The following is a 27,273-nucleotide window of genomic DNA, read 5'->3' as shown; positions in this document are numbered from 1 at the left end:
GGCTAGGTACATTTAGGAAAAATTACTTAGGGCACACATAGGATTATACAAATGCTACTACTTAATCTGAACTGTATATGTTCATCTTTTTAGCATTATCGTAGAAATGTATATACTATTTACAATATTAGCTCTTGTGATTTTTTTCGCATGCTCCTTTTTCCTGATTGTCGCAGCAAATATGTTTTACACAAGACTGACGCTAGACCACTAAATAATTATTGAAAATGTCCTGATTGCCCTCCTGTACTTTCTGAGAATAAGTAGGCATGAGTGACTGAGCAAAAAGTACTGAACTGTTCTCCACGATCCCTGAGGAATAGGACTTGTCATGTTCAGTGTTTGCCAAAAACTACCTACACCACTGTAGATCACAGGGAGGTTGTAGTGGCACTGTAGAGCTAACTAGTCTAACAGTTGACATATCCTATGGTGGTGTCCAAAAGCGATTGGGACACCAAGCCCTCAGTTTATTTCATCCAAAACACACAGGTACTCGGGATTCCTAGGAACTACACTACATCGGTTCCTGGAGGCTTTGCGCGGTTTTTCAATGCTTTGCGCCAGTTCTTGCAGAGATCCGCTGCATAACCCATAACCGAGGCATTTTGACTGAAGGAGGCATCTCAGGCAAGGGTAGGACTCACAGATGGCAGAGTCCAGCAGCACCAGCAGAGCTTCAGGAAGTCTTTTACGTCCCTGAGACTTCTTAACAGGAGGCAAGCTCTATTTCATGTCGTTGGAGAACTTCCTCAAGCAGGGGGACATAGCACACAGCAAAGTCCTTGTCCTTTCTTTGGCAGAAACAGCCACTGCAGGCCAACCCCAGACAGCAAAGAGCAAAGGCAGTACTCCTCCTCAGTTCATCCAGCTCTTCTCCTTGCAAAGGGTCCTCTTTATTCCCAGAAGTGATCTTTGAAGTCTTTTTTTATCCCTGAGTCTTCCAACAGGAGGATAGCTCTACTTTAAGCTCATTGAGAAAACTCTATCAGCAGGATGATGAAAGCACAGTCCAGTCCTTTGCCTTCCCAAGACAGAAGCAACCACTGCATGCCAACCCCAACAGCTCACATCACAGGGGCAGTACTCCTCCTCCAGCAGTCTTGTTCTTCTTCCTGACAGGTTCCGCACTTCAGCAGTAATCTAAAATTCTGGGGTCTGGGCCCCACTTTTGATAGCACAAATCCCTTTGTTCTCTGGTAGCAGAAAAGCTCTTTGCCAAGCCAAAACCAGTTCTGTCCTCTCCAGTGCAGCTGCCCAGCAGGAGGTGGAGACAGCATTGTCCAAGGCAGACCAGACCCATTCAGGTGTGAAAGAAATCTCCTCCCCTTACTCGAAGTGCAGACTGGGTCTATTCAGCCCAGCCCTGACTCATCCTGGAAAGGCAGGCAGTCAATCCACAAACCAGCAGAGGCACACAGGGTGCCTAAGTTATAAAATACCCACTTTCTAAAAGTGGTATTTTAAAACACACAATATAATAATCTTCTTTACTAAAAGTTGCCTTTTTACATTCTGAGTCCAGGCATACTAAAATCCATCTTTTTATTTTGTCCTAATGGGAAGTTATATTTATAATGACACATTTTCCGTGATACAGAGGCATACCTGACAACCCGCTGAGGACTTCGAGGGCAGAATCGAGGGCAGAACCGGCCACACAGCTCGCCGCACAGGAGTGCGTTATCCTGTAACTACCGGCACCTGATCACCTAAGGCGGAGGTAAGGGCGAGAGGCTAGGCGGGGCTGCGAGTGTGCAGGGACTCCAACAACCAGGAGTCCCTGCGAGACCACGGACATACCATCCGGTCCGCTCTCCCCGCCGGCCCGCCCCCCGCCCGCCTGTGGCAGTAAAAGGCGTCTCCTCTCACCACCAGTTGGGACACATTTTCCGTGATACAGAGGCATACCTGACAACCCGCTGAGGACTTCGAGGGCAGAACCGGCCACACAGCTCGCCGCACCCGCTCCGCGGGTGCCGCTTCGCACAGGAGTGTGTTATCCTGTAACTACCGGCACTTGATCACCTAAGGCGGAGGTAAGGGCGAGAGGCTAGGCGGGGCTGCGAGTGTGCAGGGACTCCAACAACCAGGAGTCCCTGCGAGACCACGGACATACCATCCGGTCCGCTCTCCCCGCCGGCCCGCCCCCCGCCCGCCTGTGGCAGTAAAAGGCGTCTCCTCTCACCACCAGTTGGGACACATTTTCCGTGATACAGAGGCATACCTGACAACCCGCTGAGGACTTTGAGGGCAGAACCGGCCACACAGCTCGCCGCACCCGCTCCGCGGGTGCCGCTTCGCACAGGAGTGCGTTATCCTGTAACTTTCGGCACCTGATCACCTAAGGCGGAGGTAAGGGCAAGAGGCTAGGCGGGGCTGCGAGTGTGCAGGGACTCCAACAACCAGGAGTCCCTGCGAGACCACGGACATACCATCCGGTCCGCTCTCCCCGCCGGCCCGCCCCCCGCCCGCCTGTGGCAGTAAAAGGCGTCTCCTCTCACCACCAGTTGGGACACATTTTCCGTGATACAGAGGCATACCTGACAACCCGCTGAGGACTTCGAGGGCAGAACCGGCCACACAGCTCGACGCACCCGCTCCGCGGGTGCCGCTCCGCGGGTGCCGCTCCGCGGGTGCCGCTTCGCACAGGAGTGCGTTATCCTGTAACTACCGGCACCTGATCACCTAAGGCGGAGGTAAGGGCGAGAGGCTAGGCGGGGCTGCGAGTGTGCAGGGACTCCAACAACCAGGAGTCCCTGCGAGACCACGGACATACCATCCGGTCCGCTCTCCCCGCCGGCCCGCCCCCCGCCCATCACGCCCACTATATCATAGCACCACACTCCCGCAGCGCGGGACGCAGCACGGGGCGAAGAGCGGGCTAAGAGCGGGCCGTTTGAGGCCGTTCGAGGACAGAGAGGACTAGACTGGCCCACCCTCTTTCGCTCGATATTCCTCAAATCCACTTTAACAACCATGAGGCAAAGATCTATCTTCGTCCCCGCGCACCAAGCGCTATGAATACAAGGGTAACCCGTAGTAAGACCTCTAAAGGTGGGTCACAAATTAGTGGCCCCATGGATGACTTCATTACCCGCACCAACATAGCCATTGACGAAGAGATATCTAAACTCCAAGCCCGGGTCTCGTTAGAATTAGATGCTGCCAGAAGAGTGTCCCAAGTTATTGCACTTTCCAAAAAATCTTCTTTAGGCCACATAGCTACTTCAGTTACCCCTGAACGACCTGTCCGCCCTCATTGTATAGTCACTCAGGTCGATGTTCACCACTCCCCGATCCCTGCTACTTTCCAACCGACCCTAGAAAACAAAGACGAGGTAACCCCACCCACACCACTCAGTGTGTACAACTATGTCCCTATTGTATCCCCTCAGACGAATTTGTTTAACATCAATACTAGTGGCAAGCAACCCAAGAGAAAACGCCATTCTCGCTCTGCCTATTTTCGCAAAAAAGCAAAAATTGCTGTTCCCAAAGACCTGTCAACGACTAATGCCACAACAACCAATGCTGGCGCAGAGCGTACTCTTAGCACACAACCACCTAGTGAGGGACAGAGAAAGGGTTCATCTGTTCCCCCTATTAATACCCCAGTGGATGAGGACCCAGAGGTAGATGGGCTAGGCAAAAATAACCAATAATTTATAGAGGTGGTTTGGGAGACACTTAAAAAACTTCTATCACCCTTAGACCTCAGACTATCAAGGATAGAAAATAATCTGCTTGAAATGGAGAAGAGCATCATTGCTCTGGCCACTCTTGGGTTGAAAAGTCTTGAAAATCAGGGTATTATAGTAGCTGATCCAATGCCACAAGCTCCCGCATCCCAAACTAACGAAACCCCCCCTCAGTATCACCCACTACAAAGCCGGTCCCTAAACCTAGGACTGTCACGGTGGAGCAAGCTCGCGCCAAACCAAAGGCTCCCCCGCGGGGCTCCACGCAACACCCAGGACACTCTAAATCTGAAATGCCCCATAGACCCATTTCCAGCGAAAGCCAGGGCCCCCCAGCTAAAGATAACTTTAGAGGGGGTTATATTGACCTCCCCCCAGAGGCCAATGACTATGTGGTTGTGCTGACGGGTGTTCCTATGATCGGTAATGGCCAATTTGAGAATCATTGGTCGCTGAAAAACAAAATAATGCATTGGTTAAACGTAAATAGACCAATCCCTAATGGCAGAAGAAGTCGCGTACTGATGGTTCGTAGAACTCCTTGGGTAGGTCCAACGAAGAAATCCAGTCCCGGGGATTGCATAGTGGTGACCTTCGAGGACCCACACACGGCGCACCACATTTGCTCTTGGCCCGGTAATGATGACTCTGCAGTTATACCTCAACCACTGTCCTTCTTCTACCCTCCCCGACCAAGACGCAACCAGGTGGATAATTGGACATTGGTCCAACACCATCCATGGTTGAATAATTCCCGGAGCCATAAGGAAACCCTCCTACACTGGAATGGCCTCTCTACCTATAACAGATTTGGTAGCTTAGAGGAGGTGGATTGACTCCCTGCGCAACCGGCCAAACAACCCCGAAAGGATATAATGACATCGCAGGGGCATCGTCACAACGTATGTCCTGCTTTTGAACTTGCAACAAGCCGAGTAGGACGATTAACCAGCCCATTGCCTGATGGGGAGTCATCTATATCCAATGCAACAGAAAATTCTGGCAAGGAAGATTGGACACACTTATCCTGTATGACCCCTCCTTTACCTACCTCTACCGAATTATCAGGGTCTACCTGTTTTGGCCCCCATGCGACCTCTAATCACCAGCAAACTGAGCTACCTGCGAGGTCTTCTAACCCTGTGGCCACGACAGACTCTCCCTTGCTTACTGTCTGTCCCAAGGTTCCACCTTCCGGTGATCTTGTCCTAAACATCCTATGTTGGAATACGGCTGGGCTTGGTCGTAACTTTGACATCCCCGAATGGAATGATTTTCTGGAACCTTATCACATTTGTCTTTTCCAGGAAACCTGGTGTCTGGAACCGAGACACAGAGTGGGGTTTTCTACCTTCTTCATCCCCGCCGTCCAGCAGCAAGGATCTAAAGGCCGCCCTTCTGGCGGCCTTATCATATGGGTCAGTATTGCACTAGGCTTCAGTGTAAAAGAAAGGACTACCCAGTCACCAGATCTTCAGTGGTTAACAATAAACCACAAAGGGGGAAGAAACATGGAAGTATTCAACATTTACCTAAGGGGTGCTAAAGGCGGTGTATCTCATCTACCCTCCACAGGCTTAAGCCGCAATCTAGCTGCCTGCAGTGCTGACTCCTATGTTCTTCTTGCAGGCGACTTTAATTGCTGTTTCGAGCCATTGGCTAGAGAAGACATTTTGGACACCTTTGAGGAGGACACCCGGAGAGGTATCCCGATTCTGAACCTTGACCCGATCCCTAAATGGTCACAAAACGCAATAGAGATCAATGCTCTTTGTATGGAGCACAATTTGAGATCAACAAACGGCCGATCCAAATCCGACTGTACGGGTGCTCACACATACAACAGACCAGGTCATTCCTCTAGAATCGACTTTATAATGCTCAACTACAACCTCTGGTCATACCACCAAGACATGGAGGTTATAGTATCGGGTGACAGTGATCATAACCCCCTTTCGCTTACCATTACCCCTCCTTGGCAGGTTGGAAGTCATAGTACATCTGATCACAAGTGGAAATCTTCCCATGAATTAGCCCCCACAAACTGTAGCAGGCGCCTGAAGTGGGCCAAAGTCTCAGCAGACGAAATAAGGATGGCCCAAGCCGGGACTATTTTGGCAGGAGTGCAGCCTCGGATGGACACCTCAAGTCCCACTGGTAAAATGGTTCTACCCCTATTCACCGAGACTATAGTGGCACTGAGTGACTTGTTTATTGTCCCCCAACCGACTCGCAGGGGTCCTTCGAAAAAACTCCCCAAACAAACAGATAAGTGGTACACTGCCAAATGTCGTGTAGCTAAGAGGGAACTTGTTGCCACATTAAAGTCTAAAGATACAGCTAACATTAGGGCCGCGAGAAAATTATATAAAAAAACCATATCTGAAGCCAAGCAGGACTATGATTCTAATTTTTGGGGAGACCTAGTAGAGGCAAGCAATAGGAAGCAATAGGAAGAATGGTAAGAGGTTTTGGGACCTACTAAGAGCTACCACCCTCGTCCTCCCCCCACCCCAAAGCCTGGTCCCCCCTAGCAATACAACTCATGTCCCTTACCCTGAACTACGCACTGAGGGCTTGTAATGGTCGCACCCCTTCCGATACCCCCTCAGTGTGTACTTTTAATAGAAGGGGCCATGAGTCGAGGCTAGACTACATCATGCTAGATATTACGCTCTGGCCAAAAGTCCTCGACTTTAGGGTTATAAATAGGTCCGATAGTGACCACAATGCCCTCTGTCTAAACATCCAGTGGCCTCTGCCCCCTGTGGGCATATCCGTAGAAAGTGGAGGAGAAGACACGGGGGAATTGCTCCTTACGACAAACAGGCGCCGGGTTAAGTGGGGAAAGCTAGTGAGCTCAGAAGCGGCCATCAGCAAGCTATATGAGTTGGCACTCCCCAGGTTCATGGAGGTGGACGTACTTCTAAATGAACCAAGTACCCCAGAATATAATGAGAAACTGGGCAACATACATCAGGTCCTAGTGAGGGACTTGGCCGAGGTATTTCACCCGGCAGTGCCAACCCGAAAGAAAAAGACCCACGTTCCCACCTGGTACACCTCCTCCTGTAGGGCAGCAAAATCTGAGCTTATTGCTGCAATAAAAGAGGGGTCAAATAAGGCCAAGGTATGTGACCTTAGGAAGCATTACAAATCAGTGATGGCGGCTGCTAGGACCGAGTGGGACTGGAACCATTGGCAGGACCTACATGACGCCCTAAAAGTCAGGGACTCCCGGAAATTCTGGGCCCTTGTAAACAACGGGATAGGGGAACTTAAAAAAGCAATCGAACCCAACATCGCCCCCGTGGTTTGGGAGGCCCACTTTGGGGTACTTTACCAAGACACTAACTCCTGCCCTGATACAGCCCTGTTGGCGCCCTTAGGCTCCCACGACTCTCGCATGGAACTATCCCTGGGGGAAGTGGAGGTGGCCCTAGAGCACTTATCGCTGGGGAAGGCGCCAGGTCTGGACAGGTTACCCGGGGATCTTTTTAGGCACCACCCGGACATTTGGGGCCCATACCTTCTCATCCTTTTCAATGCCATTCTAGGAGGTATGGCAATCCCCGGGTCCTGGCTGGGGGCAGAGATTGTTCCGATCCACAAGAAAGGATCCACCCTGCTCCCCGCCAATTACAGGCCTATTAGCCTAATAGATGTTCCCCAAAAGCTTTTTGCGCGCCTCATCCTTAATCATCTCCTGGACTGGGTGGAGGACAATGACATCATGAGCCCCCTCCAGGCTGGCTTCAGAAAGAACACTTCGACCATGGACCAGATCTTCCGCCTCCTCCTCCTTTATTGGAAGACGGTCACGTTAGAGGGAGGAAGGCTGTACATGGTCTTCGTGGATCTGAGGTCAGCCTTTGACCTAGTCCCAAGAGGGAAATTATGGGAGGTTTTGCAAAAGCTAGGAGTACCCCCCCACCTCCTTAGCATTATCATCAGGTTGCATGAGAACAACTATGCACAAGTGAGGTGTGGGAGAGATGGCAAGCTCTCGGGCAAATTCCCGGTCCGTCGAGGAGTCAGACAGGGCTGTGTCCTGGCGCCGACCCTGTTCTGTCTTTTCATTAACAGTGTCATTCAACATCTTGACACTGTTAAGGACAATGACGCTCCGCTTTTGGCAGGCAGGAGGGTCCCGGCAATAATGTTTGCTGACGATACCCTCCTGCTTTCCAAATCCCCCATGGGGATTCAGAGGATTGTGGATGGTTTTGGCCTTTTCTGTCGCCAACATGGGCTGGAGGTGAACACGGAAAAAACTAAGTTCATGATCTTCAACCCCCCCGCCAAAGCTAGACCCAATCCTAAACTGGGGGATGTTAGTCTTGAGAGGGTCTCAACCTTTATATATTTGGGGGTAGCACTCCAAGAAAACTTATCATGGGACTGCCAGATAGCGAGATCCAGGCTGAAACTTTCCCAGCTATCGGGCGCACTCCTGAAGGTGGCTAACAAGTCCACCTTTAAGCCTGTAAGCCCGGCCCTGGAAACATACAGGTCCCAAGCGAAGGCAGCAGCCATGTATGGTAGTGAGTTGTGGGGACACAAAGCAGGGAAGGTTCTGGGAGGTGTGGAAAATAGTTTCCTGAGACGCTTACTTGCTCTCCCGCAAGGTACGCCACTCCTCCCCTTAAGACTCGACTTGGGCCTGCCCTCTATTGCTGAAGACCTCCTGTCGAAACCCGTGAAGTTTTGGCATTGGATATGGACCACCGAGGAACTGCATCACTACAGACAAGACCTCATTCATGTAATGAGGCTGAATGTTAACAGTAAAATTCCCTGGCTGGCTTTTATCAAGGCAGAACTGTTTAGCTTGAACTTGCCAGACTTATGGGATGACCCAGCCCAGGGCTGTCAAAGGATCACGCGTAAAACTCTTGCACAGCTGTATAAAAATAAAAACCTCGCTGACATGGACAATGCTCAGAATAGCGGCACCTTGACGGCACGTTTTATGGAAGCCAAAAATTCTTATGCTTTTGAACCCTTTATGGATTTTATTTTTCCCCTCTTGGCAAGGAAATTGTTCCTCCAATGGAGGTTTGGCACACTCCCCACCAAAGTATTTACCTTCAAATGGTCCTCAGGGGGTGACAAACTTTGCCCATGCTGTAAAGCCCAGGATGAAGACCACCTACACATAATGTTTGTTTGCCACGCTTATCAGAGTCCCAGGAAGCGTTGGATAGCACCGTTGTGTCGGAACCTGGGCTTCAGGAAATACTTGCAGGCCTACAGGGTCATGAAAACTAACACTCTGGGCCATATTGTCTTTGCTGTTTCCAAATTCTTAATGGCAGCATGGATAATAAGGAAGAAAATGTCCCCCTGAACTGGTACTACCTTGCATTCCCTACCCCATGTGGGTCCAGTAGATTTTTACATGTAAATATTGTGTTTTTAACATATGTATTGTATTTTATTGCATCTTTTATGGCCCATGTGGCCGAAATAAAGAATTTTTGGAATTGGAAAAAAAACTAAGAGCTAGGGAAAAGCCCATTGACCAGCAGTTAACTTGCAATATCCCTGGGGATGTATGGTTTGCCCACTTTCTGAAATTGTACTCCGCTCCTCCAGGTGCGTCTCAGCTAGCTTGCCCATCTTTGGGTTCACTGTCTAATCCTATAATTGACCTCCCATGTTATGATTGTCTATTCACCAGCCTGGAAGTAGAGAGAGCAATTCGGTGTATAGTTCCAAATAAAGCGGCAGGTCCCGATGGTATTCCAGGAGACCTAATCAAGAATTACCCTCCTATTTGGAGTAGGCTAATTGCCTCTCTTCTGAACGAGGTATTGTTGGGTGGGGTTTTTCCTGATTCATGGAGGGGCGCTGAAGTCGTACCTATTTTTAAAAAATGCTCTAGGGACGACCCAGCGAATTACCGACCCATTAGTTTATTGGATTCATCCCAAAAGGTAGCAGGAAAGGTGGTACTGGGCAGGATTATTCAGTGGGCCGATGAAAATCGGATTCTGTCAGATCTCCAAGCAGGCTTCAGAACAGGAACAGGCACAATCGAGCAGACGTTCCGCCTTCTAATGATCTATTGGAAAGTGGTGGTGCTGGGAGGGGGCAGTTTGTACTTAGTCTTTATTGACTTGCGGACGGCCTTCGACCTGGTACCACGAACACTACTATGGAACGTCCTCGATGGGCTAGGCCTCCCCCCTTATTTGTTGTCCTTGCTTGTAAAATTCCATGACAGCAATTTTGCCCAGATTAGATGGGGTGCACAGGGAGAGAAAACACCTCGTATCCCCGTGGACAGGGGCGTCCGCCAAGGGTGTGTGCTTGCCCCCACTCTGTTTTCTCTCTATATTAACGGAGTGGTGGAGCACCTTCTTCAGCAGTCATCAGATGCACCCACCCTGGCTGGAAGGAAAATTCCAACGCTCCTGTTCGCGGACGATACCCTCCTAATTTCGAAATCACCCATGGGCATCCAATCATTGCTCTCCAGCTTCAAGGCATTCTGTGATGCAAGGGGCTTGGCTATAAACATAGGCAAAACTAAGTTCTTAGTCCTTAACCCGCCCAAAAAATCTGTTTTTCCACCGGTCCTAGATTCTGTTCCACTTGATCGAGTCAAAGAATTTGACTACCTGGGTATACGTATCAGTGATACCATGAGTTGGAAGGCACATCACCAAAAGGTGTTTCTGACTCACAAGAGGGTGGCAGGTGCACTGCTCAAGGAACAGCGCGCTTCATCCCTAAAACCAATCGGGGCTCCCTTAGATATTTATAGGGCATGGGTTGTGAGCGCGGCACTATACGGTGCCGAACTGTGGGGCACTCATAGAGTTGATACTCTGACTCATCTTGAGAACAACTTCCACAAAGACCTTATGATTTTGCCCCACAGTACACCAACAATTCCATTGCGTCTAGATGCAGGTACCCGGCCAATATGCGATCAAGCAAAATTACGCCCGCTTCTCTTATGGTCCAGAATCTGGAATGTGCAAGAACTTAGCAGTTATGCAGAAGCCTTAAGTGACATTATGTCCCTACCGGGCTCCCAAAAGATCATGTGGCTCAGGGAGGTCAAAAAGCTGCTTTATAAATTAGGATTAGGAGAGGCTTGGGTTAACAAATCTGCACCTTCAAAACAACTGTTAAAGAAGGCCTATTGGTCATGGGCAGACAACGAGAGGGTTTGTAGCACAAATCATTGTAAATCCGTAGCCCTGTTTTTGCTAATCAAAGATACCCCGTATAGGGAACCCTATTTAGACATTATCCAGAGCTCATGGGACAGATCATTGTACATTAAGTTTAGGGTGGGGCTGCTTCCATTGTGCGAGTTTACTTCTACCTGGAAACCGCCCGCCCAAACCGTACCTTACTGCCCCTTCTGTGATTTAAGGGTAGAGTCTGTGTCCCACCAGTTGTTCGAGTGTAGTGTCTACGCAGCCCCTAGACGGAGATGGTTGAAGCCCCTCTGCAGGAGTTTGGGAACTCGTTCTCATCTTGAAGCCCTACGTATATTACGTACAGATGCTAGACCCTTCTTTGCCTCCTGTATGGCTAAATTTTTAGGCTGGGCCTGGCATTTAAGAACTGCAAAAAAGCTACTAATTCAGTGAATGAGTCCCCCTGCTCAATATGCTGCATTGTTTATAAAATGTTTTATCTTGATGATTGTTGATAAAATTGTTTTTAAGATGTAACAAGTGCTTTTATGATATGTTTTTATCGAATAAAGCTATTACTACTACTACTATATTTATAATGAATGAAAAAACATATTACATTATATCTCATGAGAAAGATTCATTCTGAAAATCGTGAGGTTCTTTAGGCTGTTTTGTGACGTTAGGCACACTTATATAGACTATTACCATACATTGTTTAGTTTTGGTTACCAGGCATGCTTTTGTTCTGTTTTGTTGACTAGTGAAAGGAGTTCAGCCAGCACCAGTAGTTTGGAGATGGGCCTCCAATGAAGAGAGTTGGAGGCCCAGCTGGCATCCATTGGAGAGACAGCACACATTGAATGCATTGAACTCTTCTGAGCTTGTCTAGGAATAGGAATTTGTATTGAGCAGGAATCCTTCATGTATAAAACCTGTGCTAGACAATTCACGCTGACATTTGCATCACGGTGGTAGCTGCCCATGAAGCAAGACAACCATTGTGGTAGGGGTTGACAGCAGCAGCAGACCAATCTTAGTACATATGGCTCTGAGCTCTTTTGACCCCTTGCGCAATACAGGACAGTAAATTATGTTGCTACACGGTGTTGTGTGAAACATTATTAAATCTGGCGTCCAGTCTTGGAAGGAAAAAAAGAGGCCGAGTTAGGAGGCATCAATGTTGAGGTTTTTGAGAAAAGTGACATCTAGTCAGTATTAAGGGAAGGAGTCTTAGAAAAGGGAGGCATTGAGAGAGAGGGGGGTCACTTACTGGACATTGATTTGGAGCGATTTGGAGAGAATTACCGTATGTGACATTTGATAATACAAAAAGATGATACAGAATGTGTTAGTTACAACTGCATATATCCTCATTGTTTTGTAAATGCGGAGTAGTAAATTCAAAACAAAAACTGCAAATCTGGAAAGTTACCATCTCATATGAAGATGTACCTGAGCCTACGATTGGATGCTTAGACATGATGCTGTCTCTGGTCATACAGAACTATACTTATAAAGCTGTACTTTGACCTCTGTGGCTATTTGTGTGCATTTTTATGTCACATATGTGGCTGCACAGAGCATACGAAGCTACAGATGCGTCTTGCCTTCACCGTGCTGGTTTATCTATGGTTTGCAACATAAATAGCAGTGTTTCTTCTTTAAGGACATATTTTATAATTGCATTAGTCTTGTTCACACTGTAATGTGATGTCACTTCCTGTGATGTCATTAGAGTGGAAAGTCATGTGATATTTCGTCTTGTGATGTTAGCCTGTGACAGGTTGGTTTATGTTGAGGTCTACCAATGGTACTTACTTATACATTGACATCACTGCTTCAGAGCCTAATTTAATTGCTCTACTCGGAGCCTTCCGAACACTTCACATATGGGTGCCACCGTACATTGGATAGAGCGTTAAAACTGATTCCAGGGAGTGTGGCCTGAAATAACTCTATTATTATTGTGAGGCGAAGCTATTGACAGGAGGAATTTTGTACCTTAACACTAATAATACCAAAGGCCATGGAATGCTTATAATATTCTATTAATTGGCTGATAAAAGGAAGAAAGAGATTTTTGAAAAGTCCCCTTTCCGTGAGGGTAAACAGTCGGAATGTTAGTATGAACCTTCTATTTTCCTATTACTGCTCCAAAAATATGAGGTTATTTACGCGTCTGCCCAAATGGGAACAGAACCTGCAGACATCTGTTTCATGTCTCACTCTCTGTGCTTGAAATGAGGCTAGTTGCAGCTTGCGGATTTCATAATCTGCTCTGACAAATGTTGTCCTTAAAAGGAACAGTGCAGGAGCTAAAATGCAAACACCTCTGGCATCATTAGCGAACTGAGCAGACCTCGGCTTTGCGTGCCCGCTCAAGGCCCACGGCACGCTCCTGGGAACACGCTGAAGGTAGGCATGCTCATATTTCAGAAAACAACAATAGGGATTGATTTATCGCATTACTTCTGAGCCAGTGACGTGTAATCCTGAAGGACACACTTTGTGCCACGTCTGACAGCTGACCCGAGTGCAGCTACAACACACAGAATATCTTTATATGTGAGCTCTGATGACATGGTTACAATACATTTATATAAGCAACTTCAATTCTTGTGAATTTCTAGGTACAACGATGAAAAAACTTTTTTTCTCCAGTTTTGTATTTGAGTTATTCACCGAGGCTCATTTCCAAGATACGAGTTCTCCGGTTTGTTTTCTTTTAAGTCAACATATCAATAAAATACTTTTGACAGAGTCTATCAACGTTCATTTTTTTCAAAATATTTCAGTGGCGTTTATTTTTCCAAATATTTCCATAGAAGTCTTTCAGGAATACACACGCGCTACTTGACATACAAATAAGGAAGAGCTGTGATGTGCCCAGTACCTGTGACCTTTACTGGTAATAGATGTTTACTGCACAGCATAACAAAATAGTTTGTCAAAGCTCTAAGATGGAAACCTGGAAGAAATAAGTCTTTCATCATTTCGAATGATATACATTCTGGTAAAGTGGAAGATTCCCGACTGTCCTTTCATAACAAAAGAATATTTATCATTGAAAGCCACATTTTCTGACTGCTTAGTACATACCATAAATAACACAGAGGTGTACGTAAAGGACTGAATTTCATTCGAATAGCCAAATATTTCTAAAAATATTAGGAAGCAGCACTACCAAATCAAGCGATAATTAACTGTGGTTGATTGTAGATTTAAAATGGACTTCCATGTTTGAGAGATGAAAATAGGTTATTATTTATCTGCACTTAACCTTGTTTCTCATGGTAAGATACATTTTCAAACAAATGTTGTGAAATTGTTTGTTTTAAATTTAATTAAGTTTCTTATTATAACTGTTTTCGAAACAGAGTGGTCTTATAGTAGACGGCACGGTAGTAATGATTTACAATAGTATAATGGAGGGGCCCATACCACTTTTCACAAACATTTTTGGATAACATGGGGTTTGCTTCATAAACACAGCTGTTCACTCAAGACACTTACATGCTGAAAGACCATGGTTTACGGACGCAAAAGTGGAACATGCGCTAATAAATTAATTTAATTAGAAAATTCCAATTTCCAAAGGAATAATTTGCTCACTGAATAGGGTGGATTAGGAGAATACAAGTTAATATGCACGTTCAGAAGCTTTTGGCAGACAGAGTCCATTATCACAGGCAGAAGCTCATTTCCAGAATGGCAATGGGTAGATAACACCTCCACAATTTGAGGATGTTGAATACAAACATTGTCACTGGTGAAAAGTAATTTAACTGTAAAGAATTTTGGATGACAAGATAGATCCTAGTTCACAAAAGTATATGTACACATGTGTATTACTGACGGGTATATTCACTCCACCTTTTTGCTATCCACCATATCCGAGTACAAATTTAGACCTAGGTGTAGACTTAAATGCCCCCGCCCCCCAGATGACATGGTAGTGATATTGGTTGTTGAGAGGGGTGGGTCGCCAGCTGTTCGGTTGGGAATTGGGTAATTGAGAGGGCTCACTGATGTTTTTGTGGGAGGGGAGTTGTGAGTGTTGGGTGGGGCTAGAGGGGGTTTTGGTGTTCATAAGGATTTTGTTTATGCCCTGAGTGAATATGCTGAGTTGGCTTTGAATGGGGATTAGGCTTTCAATCAATGATATGCTGGGCATAAGGTTCAGTGGTAAGAGAGACTCAAGTTGTTTTTCGACACTTCTTAGGCATTTGGGCAATTTGGCCAATTACTCTAGGTTCAGGTTAGAGAGAGAGGGGGAATTAAGGAGCAGGTTAGTTTGGAGGTGCTGGTCAGAGCTGGACAGTAGTGGGATGGCTGGAATGTGGGTAATGGAGACACACATGTCTTTAAATGAGAAGATTATGGAGAGAGTGTTTAGTGTGAGTACATGTGCTTTTTTGCCTGTGCTCTGGTTGGTGGTTAGGCGAATGTTGGGGTTACCGTGTTTGGAAGTACTAGGTAAATGTATTGAGAGGGGTGATGGGGTGAAATAGGGAGCAGTGTCTCGAAGGAGGAGGTGGGGTCGTGTGGAATAGGAGTAGGGAATGAGGGGGTGCATGGTGCAAGGGTGCAGTGTACGTCTGAGGTGTGTAGTGAGTAATAGTTTCTGAAAGGTTTTGTGAGTGTTATTTCTTGCATGGAGTTCTGGGGGTGGGTTGGAAGTGGTGGGATAACTGGCGGGACTAGAAATGGAGTTTCGCGACTTGGGGAAGATGAGTTTAAATTGGCACAGGTTGAAGTCGTTGACTTGGACCATGGCTTTGCCATTTCTCTATAATGTTATGGTGGTGTTGCCTTTGAAGATGAATGAGCTGGAGATTAGCAATTTTTGGCTGTAAGGGATGTTGGTGGCATTGGTGACTCAAAGGCAGTTTGCTATGTTATTTCTCCATTTGGTCTGGTGTGTGATGTAAAAAATGAGATCTGTTTTTGTAGTACATTTAGAGGAGTTGTAGTAGAGGTATGTTTTTAAGTGTTTTGGAGTTTAGCTTGAGTAATCTGTGCTTAAAACCTTTGGTGGCATTTGCTGAATGGTTAGGAAGGATAAGTGCTGGGGAAGGAATGAGGGGCGTAGGGTTTCAGGATGTTGAGAGGTTGAAGGGTGGGGGGTTCTGGGGTGGTCTGGTGGTGTTGTCATGTATTAGTTGCCATCTTCCTCGCTAAGTGGGTCATGTGGAGGGAGTTTTCAAGTTGAGTTTCTTGATTGGCGGGCATCTACAGGGATGTTGGAGCACTATGCATGGGGAGATCTTAAAGCAGGGAGTCGTCCAGAAGAGGTGGGAGGTATAGAGTTTGGTGGCTCCTGGGTTTAAGTAGGTAATACATGATTTGGTCACTAGGTAAGGCTCCAGTACAGTGGATTTCAGCATGGACTACGGTAAGACTGACCTGTCAGGGGAGAGCTGGGCGGGGCAGGTTCAGTATTCTTTTATTATTTATTCTTTTAGTGCTTGAGGTAGATAGTGCAACAAATTGGAGGAAAAGGTGGGCAGCTTTAAGTCTGGAATTCCGATTGCGGTGGACCATTACAAGAAGGCCGCCCCCTACAGGAGTCTAAAGCAGGTTGAATCCTACTATAGTTTTTGTGGTACTGAAGGTGCCCAGTCCTTTGTCAGTTTCAACCAGCGGAGGTCGCCATCTTAGGTGGGTGTTTCCAGAACCCAAGACCCAAAATGGATGAAAGGGCCATCCCAGTATCTGCCCTCCCCAGATCACGCAGTTGCAGGAGCCAATCAAGCTGGGGTGCCCAATGAGGACCCATGTAGGGGGAGAGCAGTGTTCCAAATCCACCACACACTTCAGTGTGGAGGGTCATGTCAGTTGAGCAGGCGTGTAGGTGAGCATCAACATTAGACCCACAGTCTGGCAGCAGACATATGGTTGGTGAACAGAGGAGAGTATTAACAAGCAGCGGCACAGTAAGGGCACGTTAACCTGTGCTAGTGTAACCTGCCTCTCTCCAAATCTTATGTGCGGGATTGACACGGTCCAGCCGGACAGCTTGTATGCCTTATTTCAACTGGGGATATACCCTCTCCTGAGAAATTTTGGGCAGTGCAGTGGTCTCACAAACTGAGCGGGGGAGGGGACCGGCATTCACTGGAATCTGGAAAACTACGGCTCAGCTCAAGATGTAGTGATTAAGGAAGACTTGTGGGCTTTTGATCCTCTCTCCTGTATCTGCGAGCCAGCAGCGAGTGGCAGCATTAAGAGATGAGGAGGGCAGCAGGAGCATCTGGTCCAGGTATCAACCCTCGCTCAAGCATCAACTGCTAGCAACAGCATATATATGCGTGGAGGTGGGAGCAGACCTCCAGGAGTTCTCCGAGAGTGGACACACCTTTACAATATCATGGATACCTGCATCGCCTCCGAGTGGAGTGTAGTTGACAGGATCCTCACAGCTGGTGATCCTGTAGCCTTTGCTGGTAATGTAATTTGTTACAGTTTAGCTTAGAGGGGTGGATGGCTAGGGCAGAGCTGGAATGTTCAAAGCTATATTAATGCCAGCCCTCAGGGAGCTCAGAGAGCACCCTCTATTCCGTCTGCCATCTTCTCTGTTGTCTTTTACAAAGTCAGCAACCCTGAACAATTTGTAGAGAAAAGCATGTATGTTTTAAAGACAAAAGTCTATAAAGGATGGATTATGCTGTTATTGTACTATGCTAAAGCCTGCAGGCTGATATTTTCTTACATAGAATTTCACAGATTAACATAGTAGGCACAGGCATTGGTGTTGGTGATTCATCCCAAATACTGAGGATAGATAATATATACTACAATAATCCTTGTTAAGCCATTTAGGAGAGATAGTATTTTTCTTTACTAACTGCAATTTTTGTATACATTTGTACTTTTATGACTGTATGCCAGATGATTACCTAGTGGAAAGTGTTTCTTCAGTTCATTACGTTTGAGTTGATTATGGTGATAAGTTAGTGCTATAGGCCTGAGTGTTCATTATGAAAAGTTATAAAAAAGACAGTATGACTAGCTGTAAAAATCCATAGTGTTTTGGGTGGATTGGTAGTACTCTGAAATACCACCAACAGAGTCTATTGGTAAATGGAACACAGATTACCTTAGTAAGGAAGGGAATTGGTGTTCATTACCAGTAGCACCTCTAAAAAAACATTTGTTGAACATTTACAATGTTGAAATCCTTGTTAACCATTTAATAGGGAGACAGTAGGTTCCTCTACCAACTATAATTTTGCATACATTTGCACTTTTATGACTGTATACCTGCAGGTTGCATCGTGGGAAAGCTTAAGCTCAGTAAAATATGCCTGAGTTGGTTATGGTGACAAGCCAATGATAACAGCTGCAGGTTTGATTGCTGTTTAGTGTTTGTCACCCACTCTGAAAAATCCTGGAAGCACAATTGTTGGTCATAGAAAAATTGTCAGCTTATGCACACTACAAAAAGCTTGTGTTGCAGTTAGTGTGAAATGACTTATTGTGAAAAATGTGTTAGAAGAAATTTACTCTATCTTTCTAAGTTGGTTTGGGAGTTTACTTATGTTGTGTATCGACTTTTTGTTACTGTTTTAGCACTGCAGAAATATGTTACACATTGCCTCTGAGCAGGCGCGCAATGCCCATTGGGCTGAAAGGGCTTTAGCCTCCCCCTTGTGCGTGTCAGCCTGGGCTGAGACAGCTTCCCGGGCTGGTGACAGTCTTATTGCAGCAGCACCCAGGTACTTCACAGGTCTTTAGAATACCATTTTCTTGTTAACAAGGCTTTGTTGTGTTTTCACCTCTTCCTAGACCCCTGCAGCTGCACTCTACCTATTGCTGGAATACTTACCCCCCCCCACATTTCTATTAGTCCCTAACCCCGAAATTTGGCACTAGTTGACCCTCTGAGTTAAGCTTCTGCTCTGGGCCATAGCTACCAAGAGGTTGAGCTCAGGTTAATGTTGTCACATTAGAGGCTCACTTGGTCACTAGGGAAGAGTTGGATATCCACTCACTACAGTAGCCAACCATTTCCAAGAACCTACTAACCTCTCTCTGAGTTTTTTGGGTAGCCTGATCTTCAGAATTGGCTCTCTTATTTCCTGTGACACCTTTCTCAAGAGCTATCCCAAATATGGGACTTCCTTTTGACAGTTTTGTAGTTTACTTGGGGACACATTGTGCCCATCCTGAACGAGATGATTAAAACAAGCAATTGTTTTCTGTTTACAAGCTTCTTACACACTTGATGCCACAAGCAGGTCATCAATGTACTGCACATAACTGAATTGCAAGGCATGTGCAGTGTCTAAATATTTTTTCAAGATCTGATTACTGATTGAAGGACTATGTGAATACCCTTATGGAACTCAGCATCATGCCAAAACTCTATCTCTAAGTAAAAATGAGAACACAAATTGATTGTCCTTGTGCAAAGGAATAGAGAAAAAGGCCTGACAGGCATTACTAAACTATTCTGCAGCGCAAAGAATCTGAATTAGTACTGTTGCTGGATTTGGTACAAGGTATAAAATGGGACAACTATACTGTTAATGTTTTGAAGATCCTGTACAATTCTATATTTTCTATTAGGTTTCTGTAAACCCATATTAAGCGAATTGCAAGGAATTAAAAAAAATGTCCTTCAAAATCCTTTGTTTTAGCATGTATTAAATCTCTGGAGTAATTCCAGCCACTCTCTCAGGTGCTAGTTTATAAAGTGGTGATCTCGGGAATACTGCATTTAGGTTTATTTTGATTTGGACCAGTTCTACACCTTTCATTAGTCCAATGCTTTTCTCAAAAAAATCCCATACTTCTGATTTTACAGTACCTCGTAAATTGAGAGGTAGATCTTCTATCAATCTCACTAGATACAATACCACAGCTGTTCCTTGACAGGCCATTTTAAATTCAACATCTTCATCATGCATTTGAAATTCAACACCCTCTCATGTGCAGTAAATAGTGCACCAAAGATCCCTTCCCAACAGATTTACAGCACTTGAATTGCATATCACAATTTGATGAACTTCCTCAAAAAAACTTATTTTTACCCGAACTTCCTTTGAAAATGGATTTGTTATTTCTTTATTTGTGACATCTACACCTTGGATCTTCTTTTCCGAGAGGAGCAGGTCTGGAAATTCTGCTGTTCTAACAGTGGAATAGGTAGCTCCTGAGTCGATGAGAAATAACGCTTGGTGGGCCATTACCACTAAGACTGCTCCAACTGTGCAATATTCCTCCCCCTCAGGCACCATCAAAGGGAATTGTCAGAATTAAAACTCTCATTCAAAAATATGGGGAACTGTTGAAATGGGTTCAGATTATGGAATGGGTTTCAATTAGCTTTCAATACTTGATTCATATTAAATCTGGGATCACCCATATTCTGTGGGGTCATTAGAGCTTTTGGAACCTGCATCATAGGAACTTGAAATTGTGTTGGCATCTGCATTAGTTGTACTGGAATTTGAACTGGAATATTTTGCAATTGTGTTTGGTTTACCCCTTACATTATTAGCCCATCACTGCTCACTCAATTTGGATAATATCTATATTCGTTCTTCCAAATCCTGAGCATGTTACAATAGTGACAAGGAGAATTTAGATCAACCAGAACACTTTGACCTGTACCCTAGGTAGCACTAACTCCACCTTGTGCAATTTGAAAACCAACACCTTGCATTCCACTAACGTTGCCATTATGTGATTGATTATGAAAGCCCGTTTGGCCCAGCTTAGTTTGTGCTAGCATACATTTCAGTTTAAGTCTCTTCTCCTTCATTTCTTGCTTATCATACATGATTACTTTATTTCAGTCAAAGACCATAAAAGTGCAGATAAAATACAGACAAAGCACAGTAAATAAGACAATAAATATACACAATTCACAAGGAAGATAAAAAGTTAATTATACAGATAGTTATCAGTTAACGGTCTTGATAAAATAGTTTTCTTATAGAGAGAAAAAAAGAGAAAGGGTTATGCCAGATAAACTTTCAATAACTCTAAACAAAGCTTTTCCTACGGCGCCACATACCATGTAAGAAGCGGGAGACAGCAAAAGCAATAGGTGGTGATGTGTCGTACATTAAGACTCTACACGCCTGCATATGTTGCCTAAAGCCCAAGTTTCTGCATAGCGGAATTAGCCAGCATTTTCTTATTGTACCATATGCTGGGCAGAAAAACATGACATGTGCAACATCTTCTCGATTATAATTACATGCTGGGCAAGTTTCATTATCTGTTTCAGCCCATTTTGCAGTAAATGCCCTAATTGGTAGGCAGCCGTGCCTCAGTTGGGTATATAATTTCCTTGCAAGAGGGGGTTGGACTACATCAAGAAATTCCTCCTGTCGAGGTTCAGATTTTACTAAAAGAAACTCGACAGACAACCTACCCTGGGTTGTCGATCGATGTAGTGCAATTAAGTTTTTCTCCCTCACTAGGGTTAATAACTTTGCCCTAGATATACTCGGACAGCTGAGCTCTGGGGTCTCCCATAGTTGGGGCAGTCCCATTTGCCTAGTAAGGGCGTTGATATGAGACAGCCAAGGAATGTTTTTATCTTTTATATGCCCCCCGATCTCCGCAAATTCAGCTCTATAGGATACCAGTTCTGGCACTGACCAGAACCTCCTCCAATAAAGCAGAGGCCGGGTGGCTACCAGTTCTTCTATGGACTCTAGTCCCAAATCCAACCTCAAAGGGGTAAGCGGTGTACTTTGTGGCAGGCCCACCAAATTCCTCATAAAGGACTGCTCAACTCTCAAGAGGCTATGTGTATTCTTATGTCGCCAGAGGTCAGCGCCATAAATAGCTGCTGGCCTAGCCTGAAGTCCATAGATTTCTCGGACAGGAGCTACCGGTTTAAATACTAAGGTTCTGCCGAGCTTACTGAATCCCCACTACTATTTGTGATAGTCTGAGGGTACATTTAGCAATCTGATGGCCCCAGCTGAAATCTTCAGTCAAAGTGATGCCAAGGTAGACAAAGGTCTTAACCCGTTCCAATGGAATGGTATTCAGGACAGGGTTCAGGCGGGTCTGCCTCGGGGATTGAAGATCATAAACTTCATTTTATCCAAGTTAATCTCCAATCCCCGTGAGGCACAGAATGTTACAAACCCATCCAGAACGCGCTGGATGCCCGATGATGGTTTGGATAGCAACAAAGTGTCATCCGCAAACATCATAGCGGGCACCCGACCAGTTGCCAACCGGGGAGAGTCATTGTCTCTCACGCCATTCAGGGCGTCCACAAGGCCGTTGATGAAAAGGCTAAACAGTGTGGGAGCCAAGACGCACCCCTGGCGCACTCCCCTGGATACGGGAAAGCGGGCTGACAGATCCCCGTGTCTCCCGCACCTCACCTGAGCATAGTTGCCAACATGCAATCTAGTTAAGATGTTCAATAGATAAGGTGGGAGGCCCAGATCTGTCAGTACTTTCCATAGCTTTTCCCTCCACTCTTGCTGTTTTCCAAAAAAGGACATGGAGCCGAAAAATTTGGTCGAGGGTTGAGATACCTGATCTAAATCCTGCCTGGAGAATGGTCAAAATTTGATGTTCCTCCATCCATACCTGGACCCTGTCCAATATAATTCTGCCCATCAATTTTTGTGTTGTATCTATAAGGCTAATAGGCCTATAGTTTGATGGGGTTAACGGACAGCCCTTTTTGTAAATGGGGACGATCTCAGCTCCCAACCCGGTGCTAGGTAGATCGGACCCCCTGAGGACCGCATTGAACAGGATAACCAGGTATGGTGCCCATACTTTTGGTTGGGATCGGAACAAGTCCCCAGGTAATTTGTCTAGGCCAGGAGCTTTATTTGGGGTTAGCCTCACTATGGCAGATTCTACCTCCTTCAGGGTGATAGTCTCAGGCATTATGGAGCGATGGGTCTCCAGGGGCTTCCAGGTAATCCACCCGCGACTCCATGCCCAAGTCCCCCACCAGTTGATACTCATGGTGGAGGTCTAGGGCAGGGGGTAGCGGTAGGTCTACGGCTCCCTCCGGGAGCGATGTTGCCGCCCCAGTCATTCTGCACTTATGAGCCGATTTAGGGCCTGGGGGGGGGGGCATCGCCACACTCCATATTTGTGTACAAAGCACCAAAGTGCACCTCCCAAACTGAGGGCACAATATTTGGTAGAACCGCCTATCCTCCCCCTCTTGCTCCTGAGCTAACAATGTCCCAGAATGACTTGGCATCCTTGGAAAGAAGCGCAAGTCTCAAGTCTTCCCACCTCGTTTCCTCCCAGTCTCTCTTCCCCCTAATTATCACCTTTTTGTAGATCTGTCTATATAGCCTTATTCCTACACTATCACAGGACTTAATTGCTGAAAGAAGATCCCTTTTTGCTTTCCTACAGGTCTCATCATACCAGGGGTGATGCTCAACCCCACATCGTTTGTTCCTACTTTGTGGGCAAAACACCACCCCCAGTGCAAAAGCCAACTGCCGGTGGATTTCTGTGGCTTGCCTGCTGGGGGCTGGATCGCCCATTTCAGCAATCCAAGGCAGAGCGATCGCGTATATTTCGGCAAGCCTACTCGGGGAGTCCTGAAAATGAGGCCATTTCACCCTACGCCTATTGTTGGCTACCATAAGGGGCAAGAGCTCAGTATTGGATTTAGCATCAGGATTACTCAGCCCAAAACTCCATGGTTTAAGTGATAAAACAAGGGCATTAGGATCGCTATCTTGCTTTGGTATAACCCTAATGTCCATCAAAGTGTCCCAGTGTTTTACTTCCATCATTATATAATCAATGATGGAAGTTTGTTCAGCCCTATTGAATATTGCTGACCGCGGTCGGTCAGGATCCAGCCTCCCATTGCACGCCCGCAGAGATGTTCCAAGAGAGAAAGATTTAATCTGCAGGACCAACGGGTTGCAAGCCCTAACAGGGGGATCTTAGGGTCAGGGATATGCCAGAACGAGTCTTCGTCATCATCCTCCACCAGGTCAAAGCTGGCCAGAGGCTCGAATTGGCAATTAAAATCACCACCAAGTAATATAGCGATTGAGGGGTCGAGTTCCTGGATAAAGAGGTCCAATACTTTAATTGTATTTGATTCCTGCCCATTCCTAACCGGCATTGAATAGGTATTTATTATGGCTAGTTGGGGCATATTTTGGGGTGTCAATAACACACATTGAACGTCTAGGGAATTTGTTGGCAGTTGAACAGCTTGGACACCCAGATGTGTGCCTACCCAGAGCAATAAACTGCCCGATGGGCGACCTCTACTGAAGGAATCGAAATTTACAAGGCCGGACTATACTTACCAATAGCCCATATATATCATAAAGGAATAATAAGGCATGCGGCAATGGAGAAGGTCGAATCGTTTATTCAATCAAATACAAGCCCTGTCAGGGGAGCCTCGGTCTGCACGACCCATGGATGTGCGCAGAGGAGACTGACGAAATACAAGTGATACAAAGCATATATACGTTTTCACACATTCAGGTTAACACCCTACAAGAAAAAACACAAGTTGTCAGTAAGCCAGCAGGAAGACCCATATAAGGCACCATTGATTGCTAGTAGCTAAGCTGGAGCTATTCTGGGGGCAGGTCGGTGATGTCCCCTCTAGTCTATCTAAAGCCCCGGGAGTACAGGAACGGGCTCTGCTAGAATGCACGCATCCCACAAGAGGGGCAGGTGCGACCTTGGGTTTCCCTGAGCTACACACAAAAGATCAGAGAAACAGGCTGAGTGATTCAACATGGTTTCATACCAAGAACTAACCCACGTGACTTCTGGGAAACAGTACATGAACACGGGGAAATTAAACAAGGTGGCCCTAGTTATATCAATAGATCTAGATGGGCCTACATGAATCAATCGTAAAGCATACATATATAGCATGATACTATGTGGTTATTCATATGCATTTACAGGTATATGGTACATAGTGGGCCAATCATGAATATATATAATTTTATATCCCAACAGACGGCCCTTTTGGCCTACTATTGCCAATATAACTACTTCATTCCACAAATACCCCTTCATCAATCTGCATGAGGTCTGTTACCTCTTTCTGAATCATTTGTTTCTCTATCTTTTCCTGCAGGGAAAGGGTCAGAGCAGACGTTATCCTATTTGCACAAAAAGTACAACATGCTGGGCCACATTGGAGGCATAAACAACAAGGGAAAATAACCCCAAATGCTCCTGCTAGGATCATGAATACCTTCCAACCCCAGGTAGCCAGGAGGCCCCAGAACCATCCACTGAGGGACCATGTACCGTTCTCTTCATAAATCTCGCTGGCTAATCGATGTAATTTCTTAATCGCGAGATGTATGGTAGGGGCCGAGTCGGGAATAAAAACGCAACAAGAGCTGCCGATCACGTGGCAAGCTCCACCCCTATCTGCCAGGATGACGTCTAACACCATCCGATTTTGAAGAGAAACAAGCCTGGCCTGAAGTTCAACGGTAAGGTTGGTTAATATCTTGGTAGTTGTTTGAACCACATTTTCCACTATTCTAGACAAGCGTCTTATGTTTCGACTATTAAAAATCGGACCCCAGAATGGAACCAGGCCCTTTGAAATGTCTTCAAACTGCTGCAGCGAGGTATCTGTCTGATCAGTACTATCGGTATCATAGCTCCTAATAGTCCGATTAGATTCTACCTCTCTCTTTACTAGCCAATGGGTCCTATGGTAATCAGAAGGGGCAATGTACACAGGGGGATTGAGAAAAGAAAGATAACACCGTCCTGCTCATCCTTGAGGGAGCCAAGTATAAGCATTTTCCCCGCATATAATCGGGGGAGTACTGTCGGTCTGCAATGTATAGGTATAATTACAGGTGCTACTCCCTACCTTAATGTGACCTCGCCCCCTAATACAGAACAGGGAGGTGGCATTGATTATGGGGATCGGCAGGGCTCTATCAATTGTAACATTACGTTCCTTAAAATGCAGAAAATACAGAGTAGAATTAAAAAGTTCAAAATCCTGCATTTCTTCCTGCAACTAGGTATCATTTTTGGAATCAGTATATACATTCATACAGGCATTTGGATCTAAGGAACCCTGACCTTTATCACCTTCAGCAGCAAATCCTTGGTGTCGCTCTATATACTTCAAAATGGCTTCATAATCCCTTTCAGAATATATTTTGGGATTTGCAACATAGTGTGAATACATTAACGATAACAATTGCCACCATGCTTCACAGCTAGCTAAATAGGACAAAAGGAGGGAGATGAATAACTCATGCTGATTCATGACTGACGGTAACAATCCACAAACCCAACAATTCGTTTTTGTTTGTGGTACTGTGGGTCTGATGCAACATTTCAATAAAAACATTCTTTGAATAAGTTTCCCTATGCCTAGCCTTATGCGGAGGCAAAGAATAAAAGAGATGTTCTTCTGGAGCAGGAGTAGTTTTCAACAATTTCTGCACTGGATGCTGAAATTCCAAGTATACAAACACACACATCATTATTACAGTAATTATAACAATAAAAGCAACGAATGCCACCTTCACTCTGGTGGGCCATCCGGAAAACAGTTGCATAATATATATATGACGCCGAGGGGCAAGTAGTCATTCATCCTCCATCATAAATCGATCAAAAGGAAACATACTCTCTATAAGTCCAAATATATCTCGGTCCCTTGCTAAAAGTCCAAAACAAATCTTTGTATCCACAAAGCACGCACACCACCAGAGGGTTTCTTCTTCCCACCAAGGGATCTTCCCCCTGTGTCTGTTTTTAGAGCCTCGCAGGCAGACCCTTATCGCTCATCAAAGGAAAAGCAAACTTTCAGATTCAAAAGGTACGATCTCGGCCCTTAACTCAGTCTTTCTTTCTGAACAGAGCCTTATTAACACAATGTTTCAAGCTCTCTGCGAGTTCAGTCCAGTGTCTCGCTCAGTACCCCAATCACTCTACTCAAGGTTTTTCAACGCAAAGTCTTGGTCTAATTTCTTCCATTAGAGAGTGGGGTACCGCGCTGTTTTCAGGGCCGCAGATCGTATCGACAACGGCCAGGTTGCTCCTGGTCAGAAAACAATTCATTGGCAAGGGTAACAGACTCGGTCACCCCTTGTGGTGCCTCGGGACTGGCAGTTGCTTCTGACTGAGCTGTCTCACCTTCCCCTTCAGGCAACACTTTACTTGATTGCCCTATTTCCTGAGCATCTGAAAAGAGCACAAAGCTTTTGATCAACTCTCCTTCCTGACTCGGCACTCCGTCTTTGTTCTGCCAATCAGAAAGCAGGGGCAGCGGCAGGCACTTCAAATGGCTCACGTGGATCCAGTGTTTCCGGCCATGCACCTTCACCACCGTCCTCGTAACCAAGATGATCTGGTAGGGCTCGGACCATCTGGGCTCCAAACTCGATGTCCGTTGATAATTCTTTACCAGTACCCACTGGCCG

The sequence above is a fragment of the Lissotriton vulgaris genome, chromosome 6 (genome assembly GCF_964263255.1).
Source record: "Lissotriton vulgaris chromosome 6, aLisVul1.2, whole genome shotgun sequence".
Lineage (NCBI taxonomy): Eukaryota > Metazoa > Chordata > Amphibia > Caudata > Salamandridae > Lissotriton > Lissotriton vulgaris.
The sequence above is the reverse complement of the archived record's forward strand: the minus strand, read 5'-3'. Positions refer to the sequence as shown.